The sequence below is a fragment of the Oncorhynchus nerka genome, linkage group LG15, assembly GCF_034236695.1.
Source record: "Oncorhynchus nerka isolate Pitt River linkage group LG15, Oner_Uvic_2.0, whole genome shotgun sequence".
NCBI classification, from domain to species: Eukaryota; Metazoa; Chordata; class Actinopteri; order Salmoniformes; family Salmonidae; genus Oncorhynchus; species Oncorhynchus nerka.
The window spans coordinates 57,345,620-57,370,494 of record NC_088410.1 but is presented as its reverse complement, the minus strand read 5'-3'; the positions used below and the strand labels follow the sequence as shown (position 1 = coordinate 57,370,494).

Below are 24,875 nucleotides of genomic sequence, written 5' to 3'. Positions count from 1 at the left end.
TGTACAATAGTGAAGCTCTCGGAGAACTCGCGTCGTGAAGCCGTTTGGATGCTTACAAACTGTTTATTCAGGTTTATGTGTGGCTCTGCACAATGTAACCAGTGTGTTCATGTGTTTGTTCTGCTGCAGTGTGTTTAGGCTATCAGACTCACCCTGGCAATCTGATCGGCCATCTGCAGGCGTCCATCCAGCTCCCGTCTGATCTGGGCAGCCTGCTCGTCCAGGTTGTCCAACTAAAGGGTCAAACACAAGAAGAAGTGTTTTGCACACATATTTTAAAATAAACTTGCCCAGGTGTTGGATTATAGAGAGCATAATGGCACTCCCAAGTCTGAGTTTATTCAAGCAATGTTTTGACCCCAACTGGGCTTTCTTCAGGGCAACAGGACAGCAACACAGAGGAACCTGTGAGCATCGCACAACTTTTCTAGAGATTTTAATATTGTAGAAACTCAAATCACTGCTCCTGTCACACCCTGATCAGTTTCACCTGTCCTCTTTATTGTCTCTCCCCCCCCCCCCCCAGGTGTCGCTTGTTTTCCCCGAGAAGTGTGAGTTTCACCGCTCTATCAGCTTTCTGGGCAATGTTCAGATGGATCCTGGAAAGGTGAAAGCAGTGGTGGATTGGCCTCAACCAACACCCAGGGAGCAGTTGCAATGGTTTCTTGGTTGTGCAAACCTCTACCGCCATTTCATTCGGGACTACAGCACCCTGGCGGCCCCCTCTCACCTCTCCCAAGGTACCGTTTAAATCATCTCCAGCTGTCAACAAAGCCTTTGTGGACCTGAAGCATCGGTTCACAACAGCACCCATCCTCATCCATCCGGACCCCTCGCGTCAATTTGTGGTAGAAGTGGATGCTTCGGATGTTGGAGTGGGGGCCATTCTGTCCCAGCGATCTGCCCAGAACCAAAAGCTTCATCCCTGTGCCTTCCTGTCCCATCGTCTCAATCCTGCTGAGAGGAACTACGATGTCGGCAACCGAGAACTTCTGGCGGTGAAGATGGCGTTGGAAGAGTGGAGGCACAACAGCCATTTCTGGTCTGGACAGACCATAGAAACCTGAAATATCTCCGTACAGCCAAGCGACTCAACTCCAGGCATGCCCAGTGGGCCATCCTGTTCACCAGATTGAACTTAAACATCTCCTACCACCTAGGGTCAGATAATGAATCCTGACTCCCTCTCCTGCCTATACAGTTCTTCTGCCACACCCTCGACCTCTGAAACCATTTTCCCTACCTCATGCCTTGCTGCCACTGTGGATTGGGGTATTGAGAACCTGGTCCGTGAGGCACAACGCTCCCAGCCTGGACCTGAAGGGGTCCTGGCTAACCGGCTGTTTTTTCTAATGAGGTCTGGTCTCGGGTCCTGGAATGGGCTCGTTCCTCCAGGCTGACCTGTCATACAGGGTCCCGTCGTAAACTAGCCTTCCTTCGACAACGTTTCTGGTGGCCCACAATGGCCCCTGACGTCTTCTGCCAAGGAGACGGCCCCGCTTATGGTGCAACGCGTCTTCCGGATCCATGGACTTTCGGTAGACACGGTCTCCGATCGGGGTTCTCGTCTCAGTTCTTGAAGGCATTCTGCACCCTTATTGGGTTGTCGGCCAGCCTGTCATCCGGATTCCATCCCCAAACTAATGGTCAGTCGGAGCGAGCCAACCAAGAACTGGAGACCACCTCAAGGTGCCTGGTCTTTACCAACCCTACTTCCTGGAGCCGTCAACTGGTCTGGGTGGAGTATGCCCAGAACACACCCTGATCAGTTTCATCAAGTCAACCAGTGTGTTTGTCCCACGTACTCCTTTTGCTATTCCTCCCGGTTTTGACCCTTGCATGTTTTTGGACTGACCATTCTGCCTGCCCTGACCTCGAACCTTTCTGTCACACTGTATCTCCAGGACTCTGAACTGGTTTTGACCTTTTTGCCTGTCCACGACCATTCTCTTACCTTCCCCTATTGGATTATTAAATATTGTAAGACTCCAACCATCTGCCTCCTGTGTCTGCATCTGGGTCTCGTCTTGTGGCATGATAGCTCCACATATTGCAACCAACTTGCCAAGTTTCCAAATGATCTGTGTAACTTGTCTATTTTCATTCAGCTTCTGCATTTATTTTTAAGTGCTTGCTTTGTGTTTGTCATGTGATTGATTGTATGCCGCCTCTCAAAGTTACGCTCATGCACGCCCACACTCTAAATCTAGGCGCGGACGTGTGCGAATGCTCGAGAGGGGCACGCCCCTTATGTCCACGGATTCTGTCCTTTTGTAAATGTGATTATTTGTTTGAGAGCTCTATAACATTTACTGGTCTGAATTAGAAAGACCTGTGTGAATGTGATGACTATTAGTATGGTTTAAACATTTGTACAGCCTCCGTTGGTTAAAGAAGGTTTGAACCAGTTCATTGGTTATATGCACTCCTTCTTTGTGTGGCAATGGTTTTGCCCATGGGGTGTCTCAAGGTATTTCTACCTAGCTGTCAGTGTTCGAACTTCGAGGGGCTCTGACAGGGAGTGTGTCTCTATGGGTAGGGTATATTTTTGTCTCAACAGTCTCAACAGTAGACCTAGGCTAACCTTACCCTGTTTACTACAGCCAAATCCTGTTTTGGATCGTGATTTCTTTGGAGAAATTCATTTTTGTCCATTGTTTGTTTCGCCCCGTTTGCATATTTCTGTCATTATTATTTACTCCAACCACTATCATTACTTGTCTAGGTGTCCTGCCTTTCTACCTGCAAGAATGGACTACCTGCAAGAAATGACTGCCTTCCTATGGCTGCCAGACATGTTTACCCTTTCACCCAGTCCAACTGAAGGAGGGCAAAACACAGCGAATCAGCTCAGAAACCAGGAGGACCCAAGGAGGACATCACCTCACCACACGGTAATAATCAATACAATCTGCATTATGATCCTACATGGAATAAGGCCATGGCCTGTATTCATAATGTGTCTCAGATTAGAAGCACTGATCAAGGGTTAGGTCCCCCGTCCATTTAGTTGCATCAATTAGGTCTGGAGTCTGGTGTGGTTTGGGAGCACGATCTGAAAGCTTGCTCCACTTTGTTTTCGTCCAGCATTGAACACAGTTTATAATACCTAAATAACTAAAGTTGGATTAGGAAAGTTGTTTGAAATGTTCGGATCAAGTTTACAGGTAACTATATTAGATACTTTGTAGTCATGTTGCGCGAGTTGGAACCGGTGTTTTTGTGGATCAAACACACCAAATACATGGAAATGTTGGAGATAAAACGACAGAATTGATCGAAAAAAATGACCATTTGTGATGTTTAATGGACATATTGGAGTGCCAACAGAAGAAGATATGGAAAGGTAAGGCATGAATTATATCGTTATTTCTGACTTTTGTGTCGCGCCTGGCGGGTTGAAATGTGATTTTCATGTGTTTGTTTGACGGGGTGCTGTCCTCAGATAATAGCATGGTTTGCTTTCGCCGTAAAGCCTTTTTGAAAACTGACACTGTGGCTGGATTAACAAGAAGTTAATCTTTAACTTTTTCGAGATAGGGGGCGCTCTTTTAATTTTTGGATAAAAAACGTTCCCTTTTTAAACAAGATATTTTGTCACGAAATTAATGACTTAATTTTAGTTTTTTTTCTTACCCAAACGTGATGAAGAAAACGGAGCGATTTGTCTACACAAATAATATTTTTGGAAAAACTGAACATTTGCTATCTAACTGAGAGTCTCCTCATTGAAAACATCTGAAGTTCTTCAAAGGTAAATGATTTTATTTGAATGCTTTTCTTGTTTTTGTGAAAATGTTGCATGCTGAATGCCAGGCATAATGCTATGCTAGGCTATCAATACTGTTACACAAATGCTTGTTTAGCTATGGTTCAAAAGCATATTTAGAAAATCTGAGATGACAGTGTTGTTAACAAAAGGCCAAGCTTGAGAGCTAATATATTTATTTAATTTCATTTGCGATTTTCATGAATAGTTAATGTTGCTGTATGTGTGCTGTACACCAGGGTTGGGGTCAATTTAATTTAAATTCAGTCAAAATTCAGTCCAAACTGAATTTATATCCTGAAATGACTGAATGAAAATGGGATTGACCCTAATGTATTGACTTGACTGACAGAAGCACAATTGAAGCTCTTTGTAGTTGTACTGTATTTTTCTTTGTAGGTAGAGTAATACATAAATATGAATAGCCTTAGAGCATATGTGGCTAAACTGTGTGCTTGGGTGCTTATGTTTGTCCTATTTCACACATGTACAAGTGTGTATTTTACATTTGTTTTTTTGCATATTCCAACTCCCACTGAGACACCCTTGGTGTGTGTGTGTGTGTGTGTGTGTGTGTGTGTGTGTGTGTGTGTGTGTGTGTGTACATACTGTACAGTGCATTCGGAAAGTATTCAGACCCCTTCCCCTTTCACTAATTTTGTTACAGCCTTATTCTACAATGGATTAAACAAAAATGTTCCTCATAAATCTACACACAATACTCAATAATAACAAAGCACAAACAGGTTTTTAGAAAAACAGAACCTTATTTACATAAATATTCAGAGCATTTTTTAATGAGACTTGAAATTGAAGTCAGGTGCATCCTGTTTCCATTGATCATCCTTGATGTGTCTACAACTTGATTAGAGTCTACCAGTGGTAAATTCAATTGATTGGACATGATTTGGAAAGGCACACAACTGTCTATATAAGGTCCCACAGTTGACAGTGCATGTCAGAGCAAAAACCAAGCCATGAGGTCAAAGGAATTGTCCGTAGAGCTCTGAAACAGGATTGTGTCGAGGCACAGATCTGGGGAAGTGTAGCAAAAAATATTCTAGAAGGAACGCTTCCATAGAACGTAAGGAGTAATTCCTCCCTATAGCATCTCTCTTGAGGCCCAGCTGTATTGGCTTCAAGGTTCCCTGTAGATTAATTTGCCGCCATAAGCAAGTAAGCAATGACTCCCCATTCCCAAGATGTACATCTCCCTCTGCATGCTGGGAGTGTTTAGTGCATGCTGGTAATTGTATGAGCTGTTGTCTGGAGTTCGATCGCCTGTTTTTTCCTTCTTGTTTTCCTTTTCTTGGTGGCTTTTCCTTTTTCTATGTGTGATTATTTGTTGTGGTAGAATTAAGTATATTGTTTTTCTTGACAAAATTTTCCTGGCTTTGGCAGGGATGGCGACCCACATGGGGACGCCGTCCCTGTCACTTCAGCACGGCTTTAGGTGTGTTACTGAATCTACTGTCACTGGAGGAGTTTCTGTTCGCCATTGGAGAGAGGGTAGGCTATGAGAATGTTGCTGATGAATAAAGCCGTGGTGGTTTTTTCTTAAAGACGAGTGTCTTGTTGAGCATGGCGTATTTCTTAAAGGTATGTTTATTCATGTTACGCCGCTTTTTTTTCTCAATCAACAAGAGTAACGATTTTGAATGTGCCACCGTTTACTCCCAATGAGCAATTGGAGTGTGAGTGTTGTTGCGGTTTGAGAGTTCAATTAAGATTGTCCCGTTGGGTTGCAAACACCCGGCTTTGAAACAGGTTATGTCGTTTCGGCGACAGGCGTTTATGTTTTTGGACTCAGACATTGGAGTTATCGTTTAAAGTCAAGTATGACAACAGACTGTATATGGCTTATGCTAGTACGGGTAGTTAACAGTGTTTTGAGTGTAGGGATGTCGGTCATAAGCAACATGCTTGCCCGAAAAGGGAGAAGGTGGAGGGAGGGGAGCAGGTGGTCCTCATAACTCCTGGGCCCACTGACGTAGGGAGAGGCGGCTGACAGTGGTAGAGCAGACACAAGCACCTGTTGCTGAGGAACAAGTTATCCATGTTGATGGCACGGAGTTGCAACTTGTACCAGAGGGGAATGGTATGCAGCACAAAAATATTGTTGTAGGCGGTAAGGATGGATCCTCAGACTGGGGGGGAGGGATTCCCACTACGAGTAATGGGGTACAGGAGGGGGTTCAGGTGGGGCTAGTCTCCCAGGTAGTGGAGGAGATGTCCGGTACGAGTGATGGGTGCAAGTGGGGAGTGTTGAGAGGGATGTGGCAGAGGGGTCAGGGGTCTGAGGCCTCAGTTGAGGAGGAACAGGAGAAGGATATCTCTCTTGATAAGATAGCAGCTGGTGAAGACTCAGTTTACAATCTAGATGAGGTAAATGGGTTCCTGGATCAGACTTTTGGGAAATCTGTCAGATTGGCAGGTTTTTTTTAATGTTGAGTTTTGAGGTCAGCTGTGATGTAACAGAAGACAGTAGGGTTAGACTAGTTGCGTGAGAAGCGTTTTCGCTTGAGGAAATGTGTTACTGCTGTCACGGCAGCAAAATGTAGTGGTAAACGTGGTAAGGTTAAGAGAAAATTAAAACGATGATGATCATGCCTGAGAGAGAGAGAGAGAGAGAGAGAGAGAGAGAGAGAGAGAGAGAGAAAGAAAGAGAGAGAGAAAAAAAACACTGTCTGGTTTCTCTGCTTTCTTTTGCTTTTCCTTTCTCTTTCCTATATGGAGTTACTAAGGGTAGGTTCTCTATATTAATGGGGGAAGGGACAGGAATAAGAGGGCTTGGGTATTGGATGTAATAAAACAGAAAAGGCTTAACATAGTTTTTCTGCAGGAGACCCATAGTGATGAGGCTAATGAGGTTGACTGGGATATGTGGTGGGAGGGGCAGCATACACTCAGTCATGGTACTCATGTCAGTGCTGGGTTGGCAATTGGGTTGACTGTGGTATCTACAACAGAGATCGTCAAGGGTCGGGTTTTATTGGTCAAGGTGGATGTTCTGTTTGTTTTTGTTTTTTTAACATTTTAACCTTGGGCAGTCGACATTGCAACGCAAACAGATGGTCTGCCTTCGTCTCTCTGATGGGAAGGTGACCATGGACGACAGTGAAATGTGCCAACATGCCGGGGATTTCTACTCTGCCCTCTAAGGCAGAGGATTGTGATTCTCTGTGTACTGAACAGTTGTTACATGGACTTCCTCAATTGGGCCCTGAGCAGAGAGTTGCTTTGGATTCTGACATTACTCTGCGGGAGCTGTCCACAGCAGTTATGCAGCTCTCATCAGGCTGAGGTTTACCATTTGAGTTCTATAAGCAGTTTGGGGGGCTTTTTATGAAGTGGTGTGAATCTTTTCATGAGGGTTCTCTTCCTGTTTCCTGTCAACATGCTGTGCTTTCATTGTTGCCAAAAGAGGGGGATTTGGCTCTTCTAAAAATGGTGACCTGTTGCATTTCTGTGTGCGGAATATAAAATTGTATCTGAATGTCTCTCAAACAGGTTGAAAGAGTATGTGGGGCTCTTGGTCCACAAGGACCAGTCTTACTGTGTACCTGACCACTCTATTGTTGACTTGTTTCCAATAAGAGATGTTTTAGACATTTGTACACTATTTTGATGTGAATGTGGGTTTACTTTCTTTGGATCAGGAGAAGGCCTTTGACCTTGTGGACCACCAAACAATGAAAGTCTTTGGGTTTGGGGATGTTTTGTTGTTGTTGTTGTCTTAGATGAGTTTACTGTATGCTGGGGCCTCATGTATGGTGAAGGTGGTGGGTGGTTTATGTTGCCCCATCCCCGTCCAAAGGTCTATCAGGCAGGGATGCCCAATTTCAGGGCAGTTATATTGTCTGGCAATTGAACCAATGCTTTGTTTTTTAAGAGCGAGGCTTACTGGCTTCTCTGTGCCAGGGGTAATGAAGGGTCCCACGATAGTACTGTCTGCGTTTGCAGATGACGTGACAGTTTTCATTACAGGGGGTGAGGATGTTAAGGTTCTAAAAACACTCTAAAGGTGTATGAGGGGGGCCTCAGCTAAAGTCAATTGGGAAAAGAGCGAATTGCTGTGGGCAGGTCAGACAGGCTCAGCTCCACGGTTACCATGGGGGCTTCAGTGGGGTAGAAATGGGATGAAGACTTTGGAGTTTTATCTAGGCTCTGATGTCTTTCCGGAAAATAACTGGGAGGGTGTAGTGGAGAAAGTGTGTGCCAGATTGTCAAGGTGGAAATGGGTTCTGCCCCAGCTGTCTTATAGAGGAAGGGTGCTAGATGCCAATAATCTAGCTGCCTCTACCCTGTGGCACAGACTAATGATTTTACAGCCATTGTGTCGACCTAGTTCTAGCCTATACATTGATGAGGAGACCCGGGCTGTTTAGGCTTAGACAAGCATATTTTCCTATTAAAGCTAGAGGGGGGTGATTTTGTCTGGCTATGAGTCCATTATGCAGCTTTGGAGAGTATTTGTCAAGTCCCGTAAGGCCGGCATGCCACCAGCGATGTGGCTTTTTGAAGAACCTTTTTTTTTTACAACACGGCCATCCAATCCCGTGCTCTGGGTTCAGCCAGCCTACGTTCATGCCTATTAGGTGTGGGGTGTACCAAGCAGGGTCATCTGATACGGAGTAGGAGCAGATCATTGGAGGAGCTCGGAGAAAGAGCGGGGATCCAATCATCTAGCCTACTGAGGAAGGTCGAGCTGAGGTCTGTAATTCCTTGCCAGTACTTCATCGGCAGTACGTGACTGACACTTCCAATTCTGGTGGACGGAGGGTCTGGATTGTGTTCCCTGCACTGAATGTTAGTGCTGCGGCGGGGGCATTCGAGGAGGACGTGAGGAAGCTGTTTTCCTTCCATACCCGGAGCTGGGGGAGTTCAAGGCGGTGGGAAAGAAGGCCATGTACAAAATCGGTGTAAAATTTTTCCATGCTTTAACCCCAGAAGGGGAAAAATCAACGAGGTGGGCGGGGATGTTTGGATCAGGAGCCTCCCCAAAAGGCTGTTGCCGGTGAAATGTGATTTTAGCTTCTAAAATGTGAGATGTGGGTTTTCATAAGCTAGGGCTGCTCACTCAGTGACCCGCCTCTGTGAAGGGAAATGTGCTATAAAACTTTTCAAACACGCCCTCTTCTCCCTTCATATATAAAGCCTTGACGACAACAGAACTTCCTGTTCCGATGAGGTTAGGATGACGATCCTATGTCAGAATGGTTCAGATAAAACTACTGAACGAAGCCAACATCAGCATGAGCTTTGATTGCGAATGGTATGAACTTTGAACTCTTATTCACGACAGAAGTGATTTCTCCTAGCCGTTGAGTTAGCAACCACAGCTGCAAACACAGGTAAGGAAGGAACAGACAGAGTATCCCGTCTACCACACAACGACGTTACTACAACTTATCCAGGTGACCACCAGAGACATTCTTCAAGGGACATAGGACTAGGTTTGGCAACACGGTCTTCCATCTACCACCAACCTATTGAAGCGCAGCTCAGAGTAAATATTTATTGCATTTTCCTTTTCCAAATGGGCGGTAATTTAGAATGCATAAGATACTGTATTTACGATATCACAGCTTCGCCTTTGTTCCTGTCTTCCCGCTCTTTCACTCAACCCAGCCCCCTTTCCTTTGTGTAACAAGCCGTCATATCTGTTCCGCCCACTAGGGACGTTTTCCTATGACGTAATTTGTAATCAAGTTATGATTTAATTATGTGTATGTGAATTATGTATGATTAGTTGGGTATTTAGTAAATAAATGATTAAACCCAATTTTGTATTGCTGATTCAAATTGTTAGCCAGGGTTCTTGCAGATAACCAAGAATTTACAACTTTCAGATTATGAGCCTGAAGTCAAATGAAGATTAATGTGGACTGCTATTGATGTAAAATATTACTAGGTCTTTAAGAGTTTATTCGGAAGATAACAGCTCTATAAATATGATTTTGTGGTCTCTAGTTAATTACATTTACATGATTAGCTCAATCAGGTGATATTAATTACTGAGAAATTATTTTATAGAATAGCATGTCATATCACTTAATCCGGCATAGCCAAAGACACAACACCACCGTACCTCCTTCACTGTGCAATCCGGTTTCCGAGCTGGTCACGGGTGCACTTCAGCCACGCTCAAGGTACTAAACGATATCATAACCTCCATCGATAAAAAACAGTACTGTGCAGCCGTCTTCATCGACCTGGCCAAGGCTTTCGACTCTGTCACCCTATTCTTATCGGCAGACTCAATAGCCTTGGTCTCCCAAATAACTGACACGCCTGGTTCACCAACTACTTTACAGACAGAGTTCAAGGTGTCAAATCGCATCTCTGCATGTCTGGCAGACATATCCGTGTGGATGACGGATCACCACCTCAAGCTGAACCTCGGCAAGACGGAACTGCTCTTCCTCCCGGGGAAGGACTGCCCGTTCCATGATCTCGCCATCACGGTTGACAACTCCATTGTGTCCTCCTCCCAGAGCGCTAAGAACCTTGGCGTGATCCTGGACAACACCCTGTCGTTCTCAACTAACATCAAGGCGGTGGCCCGTTCCTGTAGGTTCATGCTCTACAACATCCGCAGAGTACGACCCTGCCTCACACAGGAAGCGGCGCAGGTCCTAATCCAGGCACTTGTCATCTCCCGTCTGGATTACTGCAACTCGCTGTTGGCTGGGCTCCTGCCTGTGCCATTAAACCCCTACAACTCATCCAGAACGATGCAGCCCGTCTGGTGTTCAACCTTCCCAAGTTCTCTCACGTCACCCCGCTCCTCCGCTCCCTCCACTGGCTTCCAGTTGAAGCTCGCATCCGCTACAAGACCATGGTGCTTGCCTACGGAGCTGTGAGGGGAACGGCACCTCAGTACCTCCAGGCTCTGATCAGGCCCTACACCCAAACAAGGGCACTGCGTTCATCCACCTCTGGCCTGCTCGCCTCCCTACCACTGAGGAAGTACAGTTCCCGCTCAGCCCAGTCAAAACTGTTCGCTGCTCTGGCCCCCCAATGGTGGAACAAACTCCCTCACGACGCCAGGACAGCGGAGTCAATCACCACCTTCCGGAGACACCTGAAACCCCACCTCTTTAAGGAATACCTAGGATAGGATAAAGTAATCCCTCTCACCCCCTCCCCTGAAAAGATTTAGATGCACTACTGTTCCACTGGAGGTCATAAGGTGAATGCACCAATTTGTAAGTCGCTCTGGATAAGAGCGTCTGCTAAATGACTTAAATGTAAATGTAAATGTAAATCGGAAGGCCTGTTGTCCGGACCTCTGGCAGTCTCTATGGGATTAACACAGGGTTCAATTCTCGGGCCGACTCTTTTCTCTGTATATATCAATGATGTCTCTCTTGCTGCGGGTGATTCCCTGATCCACCTCTACGCAGACGACACCATACTGTATACATCTGGCCCTTCTTTGGACACTGTGTTAACTAACCTCCAAACGAGCTTCAATGCCATACAACACTCCTTCCGTGGCCTCCAACTTCTCTTAAACGCTAGTAAAACCAAATGCATGCTTTTCAACTGTTCGCTTCCCGCCCGCCCGACTAGCATCACTACCCTGGACGGTTCTGACCTAGAATATGTGGACAACTACAAATACCTAGGTGTCTGGCTAGACTATAAACTCTCCTTCCAGACTCACATTAAACATCTCCAATCCAAAATCAAATCTAGAATTGGCTTCCTATTTCGCAACAAAGCCTCCTTCACTCACGCCGCCAAACTTACCCTAGTAAAACTGACTAACTGACTACCCTAGTAATCATCGACTTCAACAATGTCATCTATAAAATAGCTTCCAATACTCTACTCAGCAAACTGGATGCAGTCTATCACAGTGCCATCCGTTTTGTTACCAAAGCCCCTTATACCACCCCCCTACTGCGACCTGTATGCTCTAGTTGGCTGGCCCTCGCTACATATTCGTCGCCAGACCCACTGGCTCCAGGTCATCTATAAGTCTATGCTAGGTAAAGCTCCGCCTTATCTCAGATCCCTGGTCACGATAACAACACCCACCCGTAGCACGCGCTCCAGCAGGTATATCTCACTGGTCATCCCCAAAGCCAACACCTAATTTGGCCGCCTTTCCTTCCAGTTCTCTGCTACCAGTGACTGGATCGAATTGTAAAAATTGCTGAAGCTGGAGACATATTTCTCTCACTAACTTTAAACATCAGCTATCTGAGCAGCTAACCGTTCGCTGCAGCTGTACACAGTCCATCTGTAAATAGCCCACCCAATCTACCTACCTCATCCCCATTGTTTTCATTTACCTTTTTGCTCTTTTGCACACCATTATCTCTACTTGCACATCATCTGCTCAGTTATCACTCCAGTGTTAATTTGCTAAATTGTAATTACTTCGCTACTATGGCCTATTTATTGCCTACCTCCTCACGCCATTTGCACACTGTATATAGACGTTCTTTTTTTCTATTGTGTTATTGACTGTACGCTTGTTTATTCCATGTGTAACTCTGTGTTGTTTGTGTCACACTGCTTTATTTGGGCAGGTCGTAGTTGTAAATGAGAACTTGTACTCAACTAGCTTACCTGGTTAAATAAAGGTGAAAAAAATATACATTTACCTGATCAGTAGTTGGTTCTCAGCTCTGGGAGAGGTTCTCTTCCCAACAGTTTATATTTGGGCTAAAGTACAGGTTTAGTAGAAGGGGTGTAGTTATCTTGCTTAATTTTGTGTCAGGGGCAGCTAAATTAGCAATATGGGAACCAATAAAGAACAGTACTTGGGGACAGGGGTATGTGGATGTGGTGGGAATGCTGGAGGGGATGTTGGCAGCGAGACTGAGGGTTGAGTTTGCCTATTACAAAATGGTTAACAATATTGATCTGTTAATGAGAATATGGGGTATTCAGAGGCTGTTGTGTTCAGTTACTGTGGAGGAAGATTTGGTGTTGTGTTTATAATTGATGTGTAACCATGGTTTTGTATGAGTGTTTATGGTGTTGTGGGTTCCCAGACCCAATAAAGGTTATTTAAAACTCAAATTCTCTCTCTCCTCATCATAGCTGTGTGTGTGTGTGTGTTTGTGTGTTGTAGCATTGTGACATGTCTACCCTCCATTCTGCCCACACACTCTCCCAGAGAGGTTTGCCCTGCACAACAGTCACTTCCATTCCTGTCACACATATAGTACACTCCCCCCCTCTCTTTTTGTGAAGACAAATTGAGCCCTGTTGCCCTGTTGACAAAACAGGTTGCTTTATGGCTGTGCCATGTTACTGTTACCATGGTGGGTTGTCACGGTGTGTTATGCTGCTGAGTGGTTGTGTTGTGGCAAACCGTAGCTCTGTAATGTAACCGCTATAGAGTGAACGGAGGAAAATATCTGCATGCAACCATAAGAGCGGAATGCTAGTGTTTGTAGCTAGTGTTTGTGTGCAACCAGCGGTGAGGGGAATGGTGTCGTAACTAGATTTAGATTAGAGGCCGGGGGCTAACTGAATCACTCAAGCATGACGTCAGGTAGGCGGACAACAACCTGATCACATGACCCAGGCATCCAAGGCTCCTAACGGACGCTGACTAAGGCATGGAATTGCCTAGGACTTAAACCGTTTTCAAACTCATAGAAATATAATTGCTAGAATGAAAATTCCTGCTCGAGTCAATGGGTTTGTAATTCTGTTCCTGTGAGTTCATGCAGCTGTTAGACTCATTTGAACTGACTGACTGCATACCTGAATAAATGCATTCAAAATAGCACATTTTTTTCAATCACTTGAGAAAATCTTCACTTCGATATTTAATTAGAGGGTTCATTCGCCTTTTGTGAGTCTGCTTTCATTTCCGAGGTGACTAAGACTAGAGGTGTCTGGAGAGATGACGGAGATGTCTGTACACAAACCTCAATCAATGACAAGCACAGTGATTCATAAAACAATCGACAGTCTGTGAGACTTCAAGAACAGTTCTACACTGTGTTTATTAGGCACCTAGAGAATGCCTTGTAAGTGAGAGGCATGTTAAACGTTACTATTGGGTTCATGCGTGGGAGCTGGTGTGGTTTGATTCTGGTTAGATAACTCACCCTGCGCTACTTCAGACGTTTTCTACTCCAGAGTATTGTAAAGCAGAGGAATTCACAAGCTTCCTCATATCAATAATGAATGGAGAGATTTATATTAGCTGACACATGCAAAGAGAGGAGAGGATAGGGCTGAGGGCTTGGTCTCGCTCTCGCTCTCTCTAAGCAACATTGGTCACCCTTCAGCAACAATAATGCTTTGACTCACTGCCACCCCCTCTGATGACCCTGACTGTCAGTCCGTCTGCCACTGAGGACACAGCAGAGCCCTGAGCATACACCCTACAGACAGACGGAGGCAAAAAAAAGGCCTAAAACGTTTTAGGATAACTGGGACTGACTTGGGCTTGCACTAGGAATAGTGTGGACTTTTTCATTTGTTATTTCTACTGTATAATTACTGACATGTTAGAGATCATAATGGTTGTTCGATGGGTCTTTGACTCCCATCTGAGAGGAATTCCTCCATCCAGACAAGACAAGCTCCAGCATAGCCTGCTGAGTGGGCCTACTCTGCTGATGTGATGTCTGGCAGGGGGGTCTAGAAGATCTCAGCCTCTGTCTGCTGCTGCTGAGACCATATGTGAATTTATTGCCCCCCATCTATCTTCAGAGTTTGTTGTGTTAGGTGACCTAAACTGGGATATGCTTAACACCCCGGCAGTCCTACAATCTAAGCTAGATGTCCTCAATCTCACACAAATTATCAAGGAACCCACCAGGTACAACCCTGAATCTGTAAACATGGGCACCCTCATAGATATTATCCTGACCAACTCGCCCTCCAAATACACCTCTGCTGTTTTCAATCAGGATCTCAGGGATCACTGCCTCATTGCCTGCATCCGCTATGGGTCCGCTGTCAAACGACCACCCCTCATCACTGTCAAACGCTCCCTAAAACACTTCTGCGAGCAGGCCTTTCTAATCGACCTGGCCTGGGTATCCTGGAAGGATATTGATCTCCTCCCGTCAGTAGAGAATGCCTGGTCGTTCTTTAAAAGTAATTTCCTCACCATCTTAAAAAAAATGTAGACCTAAGAACTCCAGACCTGACTGCCCTCAACCAGCACAAAAACATCCTGTGGCGGACTGCACTAGCATCGAATAGTCCCTGCGATATGCAACTTTTCAGGGAAGTCAGGAACCAATACACGCAGTCAGTTAGGAAAGCAAAGGCTAGCTTTTTCAAACAGATATTTGCATCCTGTAGCTCTAACTCCAATAAGTTTTGGGACACTGTAAAGTCCATGGAGAATAAGAGCACATCCTCCCAGCTGCCCACTGCACTGAGGCTAGGAAACACTGTCACCACCGATAAATCCACGATAATCGAGAATTTCAATAAGCATTTCTCTAAGGCTGGCCATGCTTTCCTCCTGTCCACCCCAACCCTGGCCACCAGCTCCGCACCCCCTGCAGCTACTTGCCCAAGCCTCCCCAGCTTCTCCTTCACCCAAATCCAGATAGCTGATGTTTTGAAAGAGTTGCAAAACCTGGACCCATACAAATCAGCTGGGCTAGACAATCTGGACCCTCTATTTCTAAAATTATCCACCGCCATTGTTGCAACCACTATTACCAGTCTGTTCAACCTATCTTTCATATCGTTGGAGATTCCTAAAGATTGGAAAGCTGCCGCGGTCATCCCCCTCTTCAAAGGGGATGACATTCTAGACCCAAACTGTTCCAGACCTATATCCATCATGCCCTGCCTTTCTAAAGTCTTTGAAAGCCAAGTTAACAAACAGATCACTGACCATTTCGAATCCCACCGTACATCCTCCGCTGTGCAATCTGGTTTCCGAGCTGGTCAGGGGTGCACCTCAGCCACGCTCAAGGTACTAAACGATATCATAACCGCCATCGATAAAAGACAGTACTGTACAGCCATCTTCATCGACCTGGCCAAGGCATTCAACTCTGTCAATCACCGTATTCTTATCGGCAGATGCAACAGCCTTGGTCTCTCAAATGACTGCCTCGCCTGGCTCACCAACTACTTCTCAGAGTTCAGTGTGTCAAATCGGAGGGCCCGTTGTCCGGACCTCTGGCAGTCTCTATGGGTACCACAGGGTTCAATTCTCGGACCAACTCTTTTCTCTGTATATATCAACGATGTCGCTCTTGCTGAGGGTGATTCCTTGATATACCTCTACGCAAATGACACCATTCTGTATACATCTGGCCCTTCTTTGGACACTGTGTTAACAAACCTCCAAATGAGCTTCAATGCCATACAACACTCCTTCCGTGGTCTCCGACTGCTCTTAAATGCTTGTAAAACTAAATGCATGCTCTTCAACTGTTCGCTACCCACCCGCCCGACTAGCATCACTACTCTGGACGGTTCCGACTTAGAATATGCGGACAACTACAAATACCTAGGTGTCTGGCTAGACTATAAATTCTTCTTCCAGACTCATATTAAACATAGCCAATCCAAAATTAATCTAGAATCGGCTTCCAATTTCGCAACAAAGCCTCCTTCACTCACGCTGCCAAATATACCCTTGTAAAACTGACTATCCTACCGATCCTCGACTTTGGCGATGTCATTTACAAAATAGCCTCCAACACTCTACTCAGCAAACTGGATGCAGTCTATCACAGTGCCATCTGTTTGGTCACCAACGCCCCATATAACACCCACCACTGCAACATGAATGCTCTCGTCGGCTGGCCCTCACTACATATTGTCGCCAAACCCACTGGCTCCCGGTCATCAAAAAGTCTTTGCTAGGTAAAGCTCCGCCTTATGTCAGTTCACTGGTCACGGTGACAACACCCACCCATAGCATGCGCTCCAGCAGGTATGGTCATCAACTGGTCATCCCCAAAGCCAACACCTGCTTTGGCCGCCTTTCCTTCCAGTTCTCTGCTGCCCATGACTGGAATGAATTGCAAGAATTGCTGAAGTTGGAGACTTATATCTCCCTCACTAACTTTAAGAATCAGCTATCTGATTATCTTACTGATTGCTGCACCTGTACACAGCCCATCTGTAAATAGCCCATCCAACTAACTACCTCATCCCCAAATTGGTTTTATTTTATTTTTTGCTCTTTTGCACACAAGGATTTCTACTTGCACATCATCATCTGCACATCTATCACTCCAGTGTTAATTGCTAAATTGCAATTACTTCGATACTATGGCCTATTTATTGCCTTACATCCTCACACCATTTGTACACACTGCATATAGACTTTTTCTATTGTGTTATTGACTGTTTGTTTATTCCATGTGTACCTCTGTTGTTGTTTGTGTCGCACTGCTTTGCTTTATCTTGGCCAGGTCGCAGTTGTAAATGAGAACTTGTTCTCAACTGGCCTACCTGGTTAAATAAAGGTGAAATAAAATAAAAACATAGTGTTGACCTCTCCTATCTTCTGCGCTCCTTTCCTCCCTTCCTTCTCTCTCCCCTACTCTACTCTACTGTCATGTCCTCTCCTCCCCCTTTCTTCTCCTCTCCACCGCTCCTTTCCCTTCTCTCCTCTTCTCCCTTCTCTCATCTCTCCTCACACTTCCTCTCTATACTCCACCCCAACTTTGCCTTCTCTCCTCCTCTCTCTTCCCTCATCTCTCCTCTCCGATTCTCTCCTCAACCTTCTATCGCCCTCCTCTCCCTCCTGTATTTCACCCACTCCTATTACATTAACAGGCCCAGTGTGTCTCTGAGGCTTTACTGTATTGATTCACTGCTCCTTCCAGCAATCCCCTTAAAGAGAGAATGAGCTGCTACTAATGTGTGGCTGCTACAATGGGAAGGGAGGGGGGTTTTAAGTGAAAGCTGCTGGACTGTTTTCAGACTAAACTGAGATGGAGAGACGGAGGAGAAGATTGCCAGAGAGAGAGAATGGAGAAATAGAGAGGGACCGAGAGAGATGGGAGTGGAGAGCAGGGGAAAGAACAAAGAAAGGGGGGCGATACAAAGGGAGAGTAAGAGAGTGAGAAGGGGTAAAGAGAGACAGGGAGGGAGAGGGAAAATGGGGATACAGCTTTAAGCACATTGAAGGGTTTCACTTAAATACTTGAGGAAGGAGCACAGTGTGGTGCTCTCCTCAGATTAAAATGGACATGGAAAATGCAGCCACTCTCTGGATGAGATCTGTTATAAAATACCAACAATCCTAACATCTGTTAAAAAAAGCAATAACTACAATAATTGTGATTCTGCATTTAATTCATATATTAACTTTACTGGGAATGTTTAATATAATTAAGTGTTTTTTCATGCATCCTCTTCATCCTCTTACCAGTATTGTACAGTCCCTGTACTCATTATCCATGTAAATATACGATTTTGGAATGAGATGCTTAAACATCAGCGTGTACAGTAGCGTACAGTGGATTCTGAAAAATATTATTTTCCACATTTTAATACTTTACAGTCTTACTCTAAAATAGATTAAATTGCTTTTGTCCCTCATCAATCTACACACGATACCCCATAATGACAAAGGAAAAACAGTTATTTTGAATATTTTTCAAATGTATTAAAAATAAAAAACTGAAATATCACATTTACATAAGTATTCAGACCCTTTACTCAGTACTTTGTTGAAGCACCTTCGGCAGTAATTACAGCCTAGAGTCTTCTTGGGTATGACGCTACAAGCTTGGAACACCTGCATTTGTGGCATTTCTCCCATTCTTCTCTGTCAGGTTGGATGGGAAGAGTCACTGCACAGCTATTTTCAGGTCTCTCCAGAGATGTTCGATCGGGTTCAAGTCCGGGCTCTGGCTGGGCAACTCAAGGACATTCAGAGACTTGATCAGACGCCACTCCTGCATTGTCTTGGCTGTATGCTTAGAGTCATTGTCCTGTTGGAAGGTGAACCTCCACCCCAGTCTGAGGTCCTGAGCGCTCTGGAGCAGGTTTCCATCAACGATCTCTCTGTACTTTGCTCTGGAGCTTTATCAGAGTGACTATCGGCTTCTCAATCACCCTGACATAGGCCCCTCTCCCCCGAATGCTCAGTTTGACTGGGCGGTCAGCTCTAGGAAGATTTTTGGTGTTTCCAAATTTCTTCCATTTAAGAGGCCACTGTGTTTTTGGGAACCTTCAATTGCTACAGATTTTTTTTTGTACAGTACCCTACCCAATCCAGTCTCAGAGAACTACGGATAATTCCTTCGACCTCATGGCTTGGTTTTTCTTCTCTGACATGCACTGTCAACTATGGGACCTTATACAAATCATGTCCAATCAATTGAATTTACCACAGGTGGACTCAAATCAAGTTGTAGAAACAGCTAAAGGATGATTAATGGAAACAGGACGCACCTGAGCTCAATTTCAAGTCTCTTAGCAAAAAGTCTGAATACTTATGTAAATAAGATATTTATGTTTTATTTGCAAACATTTCTACAAACCTGTTTTCTATTGGTCATTATGGTGTATTGTGGGTAGATTGATTAAAAAAAATCATAATTTATTACATTTTAGAATAAGGCTGTAACATAACAAAATGTGGAAAAAGGGAAGGTTTTCAAATGCACTGTATATGTTTAGAGTGCATGGGCCACTGTGCAGCCCAAAAGAACTCACGGTTTGACCAATTTGATTTCAGATTCTGATCTTTACCCATGTTTATCCAAACGTACATTTTTGAAGTTGCTCCAAACGTCCAATTTCGATGTGTTTTTGACAGCCTGGGTTCCTCCTTTTGTGTCACGCCCTGGCCTTAGTATTCTGTGTTTTCTTTATTATTTTGGTTAGGCCAGGGGGTGACATGGGTGATTTATGTGTCTTGTTTTGTCTAGGGGTTTTGTAGTCTATGGGGTTGTGTTCAGTTGAGTGTTCTAGGTAAGTCTATGTTTGCCTGGAGTGGTTCTCAATCAGAGGCAGGTGTTTATCGTTGTCTCTGATTGGGAACCATATTTAGGCAGCCATATTCTTTAGGTATTTTGTGGGTGATTGTTCCTGTCTGTGTTTTGCACCAGTTAGGACTGTTTTGGTTTTTCCACGGTTTCTTATTTTGTATAGTGTTCACGGTTTCATCTTTCATTAAAGATGTTTATAAATAACCACGCTGCATTTTGGTCCTCCGATCCTTCTCGCCTCTCCTCTCCTTCCCAGGAAGAAAATCGTTACATTTTGCTGCAGTTCCTCCGCCATTCATCCGAAAGGTTATGGGTTAAGGTTTGGCATAGTGTTAAAATAAAAACAACTCCACAGTTAGGGTTTAGGCATTCATTCTGAATGGTTAAGGGTTACTGTTTGGGATAGGATTAAAACAAACCAAAAAACTAGTCTCTACCACTATGATAGAACCCTTCAACCCTCGGAGCCGGAGCTCGTGGCTTACACTGATTCGCCATCCCCGTCCACAACACCTTAGCAAAACCCAAGCATACTTGATGGTAATAGTGCTCAACGTTGTCCATAGTGGCGGGTTTTGAAGGAATACCTTGATGTCCTTGGGACATGGATGGACGTCCAATTTCAAAGTGAATCTTGAGCGACCTAGCTGGCACAGCCACCCACCCTGCCTGCTGTGTTTCACAGGGCACGTCCCAAATGGCACCCTATTCCCTTTTTAGTGCACTACATTTGACCAGGGTCTATCGGGAAGTAGCCCACTATATAGGGAATAGGGTGCCATTTGGGATGCATTTATCAGAGTTCCTGGTTAATAGAGCACATAATCAGAACTTTGCCACCAGCTGCAGCAGAAGAGAATATCTGCTCTGCCTCTACATGGGCAGGGCTTTAGCCTTTCAGAGCCACACACACACACACACAGCTCAGTAGCGTACACACACAAACAGGCACGCGCACGCACTCACACACAGTGTGGTCGCACACACACGCACAGCGCTGTCAGACAATGACACCTCAGCAGACACGGGCTTCATTTGACACCACGTTTATCTGACTATTGGGCTTAAATACATTTCGCAGGTAGAAATGTACCTAGAATTTACCCAGGCAGGGCGAGGCTAACACTAAGGGAGTGTGTGTGTGTGGTTGGATACATTTTTTTCCCTGATGCTGGCTGCTGCTGCAAATCCTCTGATGCCCGTCCATCTGATCATGCCGTGCTGAACTGTGAAGCACTGAGGGACTGGTGTGTGTGTGTCTGCAGGTGCCTGCGGGTGCCTGCATGCACGTGTGTGTATGTGTGTGAGGCTAGCTAGTGACCTCTAACTGGACGGCATGGTGCAATCCAAGCAGAACTGTCACACTCACAGAGAGGGAGGGAAAGAGGGCCACGCCTGCCTGGAAACAGCAGCTGAGCAGCTTGTGTTAGCTGTGCTCGTCTAACTACATTCTGACAACACAAGGACTGCACTCTAGTCTAGATATATATCACAGAAACTAAGACATCCCATTTAGATTCCCTGAATACGAGGACAATGAAAAAGTCCAAGGGTGAATTAATTTGCTGGATACATTTCAGGCTCTGATGTTTGTAGTTTTGTAGGGTGTATGTATTTCAGCGGTAGAACTGAAGTAGGTCACTGTGGTTACCAGCACAACACAGGTGGACAGACACACACACAAACACAGGCTCCCCCAAGCTAAAATGTAACGCTCCTTCAATGATAGTGGAAGTGACAGCCCCGCTGCAGCGAACACAGATGTGACGTTGCCTGAACGTTAGTAGAGTTGACAGCAGGTCAGGGGTGATGGGGAGGGGTGACAGTGAGGTGTGATTGGAAGGGGTGAGGAGGGGAGGGGTGATGGTGAAGGGAAAGGGTGAGGAAATGGGTGACAGGATGGGTGTAGTTAACAGCACAGCTGATGACAGATGACTCCCAGGTGGGAGGACAGAGATGGAGAAGTGACATCCTCAGACAGCACACACAGACCAGTGGTGACTGGAGGAGGAGGGGGAGAAAAAGAGGTGACTGCTGGTCTATTTATAGCTGAGCCTGTGATGCCTCGTGCTTCTCTGTGTGTGTGTGTGTGTGTGTGTGTGTGTGTGTGTGTGTGTATGTGTGAGAGAGAGAGAGAAAGCCAGAGCCTCTGTTGTATGCATAGCATGCTAATGAGGGAGCACTCTGCCTGCCTGCTGCTACAGAATGTGCTCATCTCTATCTAGCCCGTGCTTGCCTCGTGGCTAACTGGTATGCAGTGTGTACCTACTCTTCTTCCAATCTGCATTGTGCCGATCCCATACCAGGCTGGTGCAGTCAAGCTTAGCCCATGTGCCTTTACCACATGCACCCACACAAACACATGCACAGTCACATGCAGGCACGCAAAAAGACATACACAAACGCATACACACAAATGCACATGCGCACACACACTAGAGCTGCATGATTTGGACAAAATATCGAATTTCACTATTTTGGGCCAGATATTGCGATTTTCAATTAATGAATACCATACTGTGCTAACTGAATACAAAAAAAAAAAAATCTTTTCCAATGTTGTTATAGGCTACATATGATAATACTTATGGTTACTACACCTACAGTACCAGTCAAACGTTTGGACACACCTAATCATTCAAGGTTTTTTTTCTTTCTTTTTAATATTTTCTACATTGTAGAATAATAGTGAAGACATCAACTATAAAATAACACATATGGAAGCATGTAACCAAAGAAGTGTTAAACAAATCAGATTTGTTTTTATATTTGAGATTCTTCAAAGTAGCCACCCTTTGCCTTGATGACTGCTTTGCACACTCTTGGTGTTTTCTCAACCAGCTTCATGGGGTAGTCACCTGGAATCCATTTTAATTAACAGGTGTGCCTTGTTAAAAGTTAATTTGTAGAATTTCTTTCCTTCTTAATGTGTTTGAGCCAGTTGTGTAGTGACAAGTTAGGGCTGGTAAACAGAATACATCCTATTTGGTAAAAGTCTATATTATGGCAAGAACAGCTCAAATAAGCAAAGAGAAATGACTGAAGGTCAGTCAATCCGGGAAAATTTCAAGAACTTTGAACGTTTCTTGTGAAGTGCAGTCACAAAAACCATCGAGCGCTATGATAACACTGAATCTCATGAGGACCCAGAGTTACTGCTGCAGGATACATTAATTAGAATTACCAGCCTCAGAAATTGCAGCCCAAATAAATGCTTCACAGAGTTCAAGTAACAGACACATCTCAACATCAACTGTCTCAGAGGAGACTGCGTGAATCAGACCTTCATGGTCGAAATGCTGCAAGGAAATCCCTACTAAAGGACACCAATAAAAAGAAGAGACTTGTTTGGGCCAAGAAACACGAGCAATGGCCATTAGACTGGTGGAAATTTGTCCTTTGGTCTGATGAGTCCAAATTTGAGATTTTTGGTTCCAAACTCCCTGTCTTTTGGTCTGATGAATCCAGATTTGAGAATTGCCCTGTCTTTGTGAGACGCAGAGTAGGTGAACGGATGATCTCCGCATGTGTGGTTCCCACCGTGAAGCATGGAGGAGGAGGTGTGATGGTGCTTTGCTGTTGACACTGTCTGATTTATTTAGAATTCAAGGCACGCTTAGCCATGCTGGTTACCACAGCATTCTGCAGCGATACGCCATCCCATCTGGTTTGCGTAAAGTAGGACAATGACCCAAAATACACCTCTGGGCTGTGTAAGGGATGTGATGGAGTGCTGAATCACATGACCTGGCCTCCATAATCACCCTACCTCAACCCAATTGAGATGGTTTGGGATGGGTTGGACTGCAGAGTGAAGGAAAAGCAGCCAACAGTGCTCAGCATATGCGGGAACTCATTCAAGACTGTTGGAAAAGCATTTCTCATGAAGCTGGTTGACAGAATGCCAAGAGTGTGTAAAGCTGTCATAAAGGCAAAGGGTGGCTACTTTGAAGAATCTGAACACTTTGTTTTGCTTACTTAATCATTCCATATGTTATATTTCATAGTTTTGATGTCATCAGTATTGTTCTACAATGTAGCAAATAGAAAAACATAAAGAAAAACCCTTGGATTAGTAGGTGTGTCCAAACTTTTCACCTGTACATTACATATAAACAAACATTCATGTTTTAACATGATCATTCAAATATAGCGTGCTATCATTAATTCATTAATAAGATTATGATTTCCTATTTCCTATTTGACCATTTAATGAATAATAAGTAAGTTAATTATTTATTCAGGCAGCCATAGGCTGCAGATGATTGTGTAATACTTTATAAGTAGGCTTTAATGGGTGCGTGTTGTATTAAATAACTGAATAGCTTGTTTTCAACCATATATATTTGAAACAGGAAAAGTTACACATTTACCACATTTTTATGAGCATTAAAATATATACAGTACCAGTCAAAAGTTTGGACACCTACTCATTCCAGGGTTTTTTATTTATTTTTACTCTTTTCTACATTGTCAAGAGTGTGCAAAGCTGTCATCAAGGCAAAGGGTGGCTACATCGAATAATCGAAAATATAAAAATAACACTTTTTTGGTTACTACATGTGTTATTTCATAGTTTTGATGTCAACTCTTGAATGAGTAGGTGTGTCCAAACATTTGACTGGTACTGTATATTTTTTACCAATCACAAGTGAGGCGCCATCCCTAACGCCATAATGGGCGGGCCGCAACTGCAATGTACATGCAAAAATAGATATTAAAACAAACATTTAAAAAATGTACATGCAATAGAATATGCTGGGAATATGATAATGATGGTAATGGTTTTGGTTCAACACTGGTTATTAACACCCACACTGGGGTGCTTTTATGCCACTGAGTTACTTTAACTCCTGAATCAACACTAGAAATGTTACACTGGAAAATGAACACTAGGTGGTAACACTGGCTAATTTGGTGTGTGTGTGTGCATTCATGTGCCCGTGTGTGTATATGTTCTCTCTGTTGGCTGTGGGTTTGTGATTAGCCGCTTTAGAGTTAGAAAGGTTCAGTTTGATGTTGTCTGCTTTCCCTTACCTCCGCTTTGACATCGCACCGTGTGCGCGATCCAGGTAATTGAATAAGCTGCCACTTGAGATTGGGAGAATAATTTTAGCTGGAGAGAGAGTTCATCCGTGCGGGTAAATATTCATGATCACACAGCAGAGCAGCTGAGCGAGGAGAGCGTGAGAAAA

General features: G+C 44.5%; 1 pseudogene; it reads right to left on the bottom strand.

The window, feature by feature from the left end:
- LOC115142953 (calcium-dependent secretion activator 1-like) overlaps positions 1-24,875 on the bottom strand; it is a 155,195-nt pseudogene that overhangs the window by 56,646 nt on the left and 73,674 nt on the right.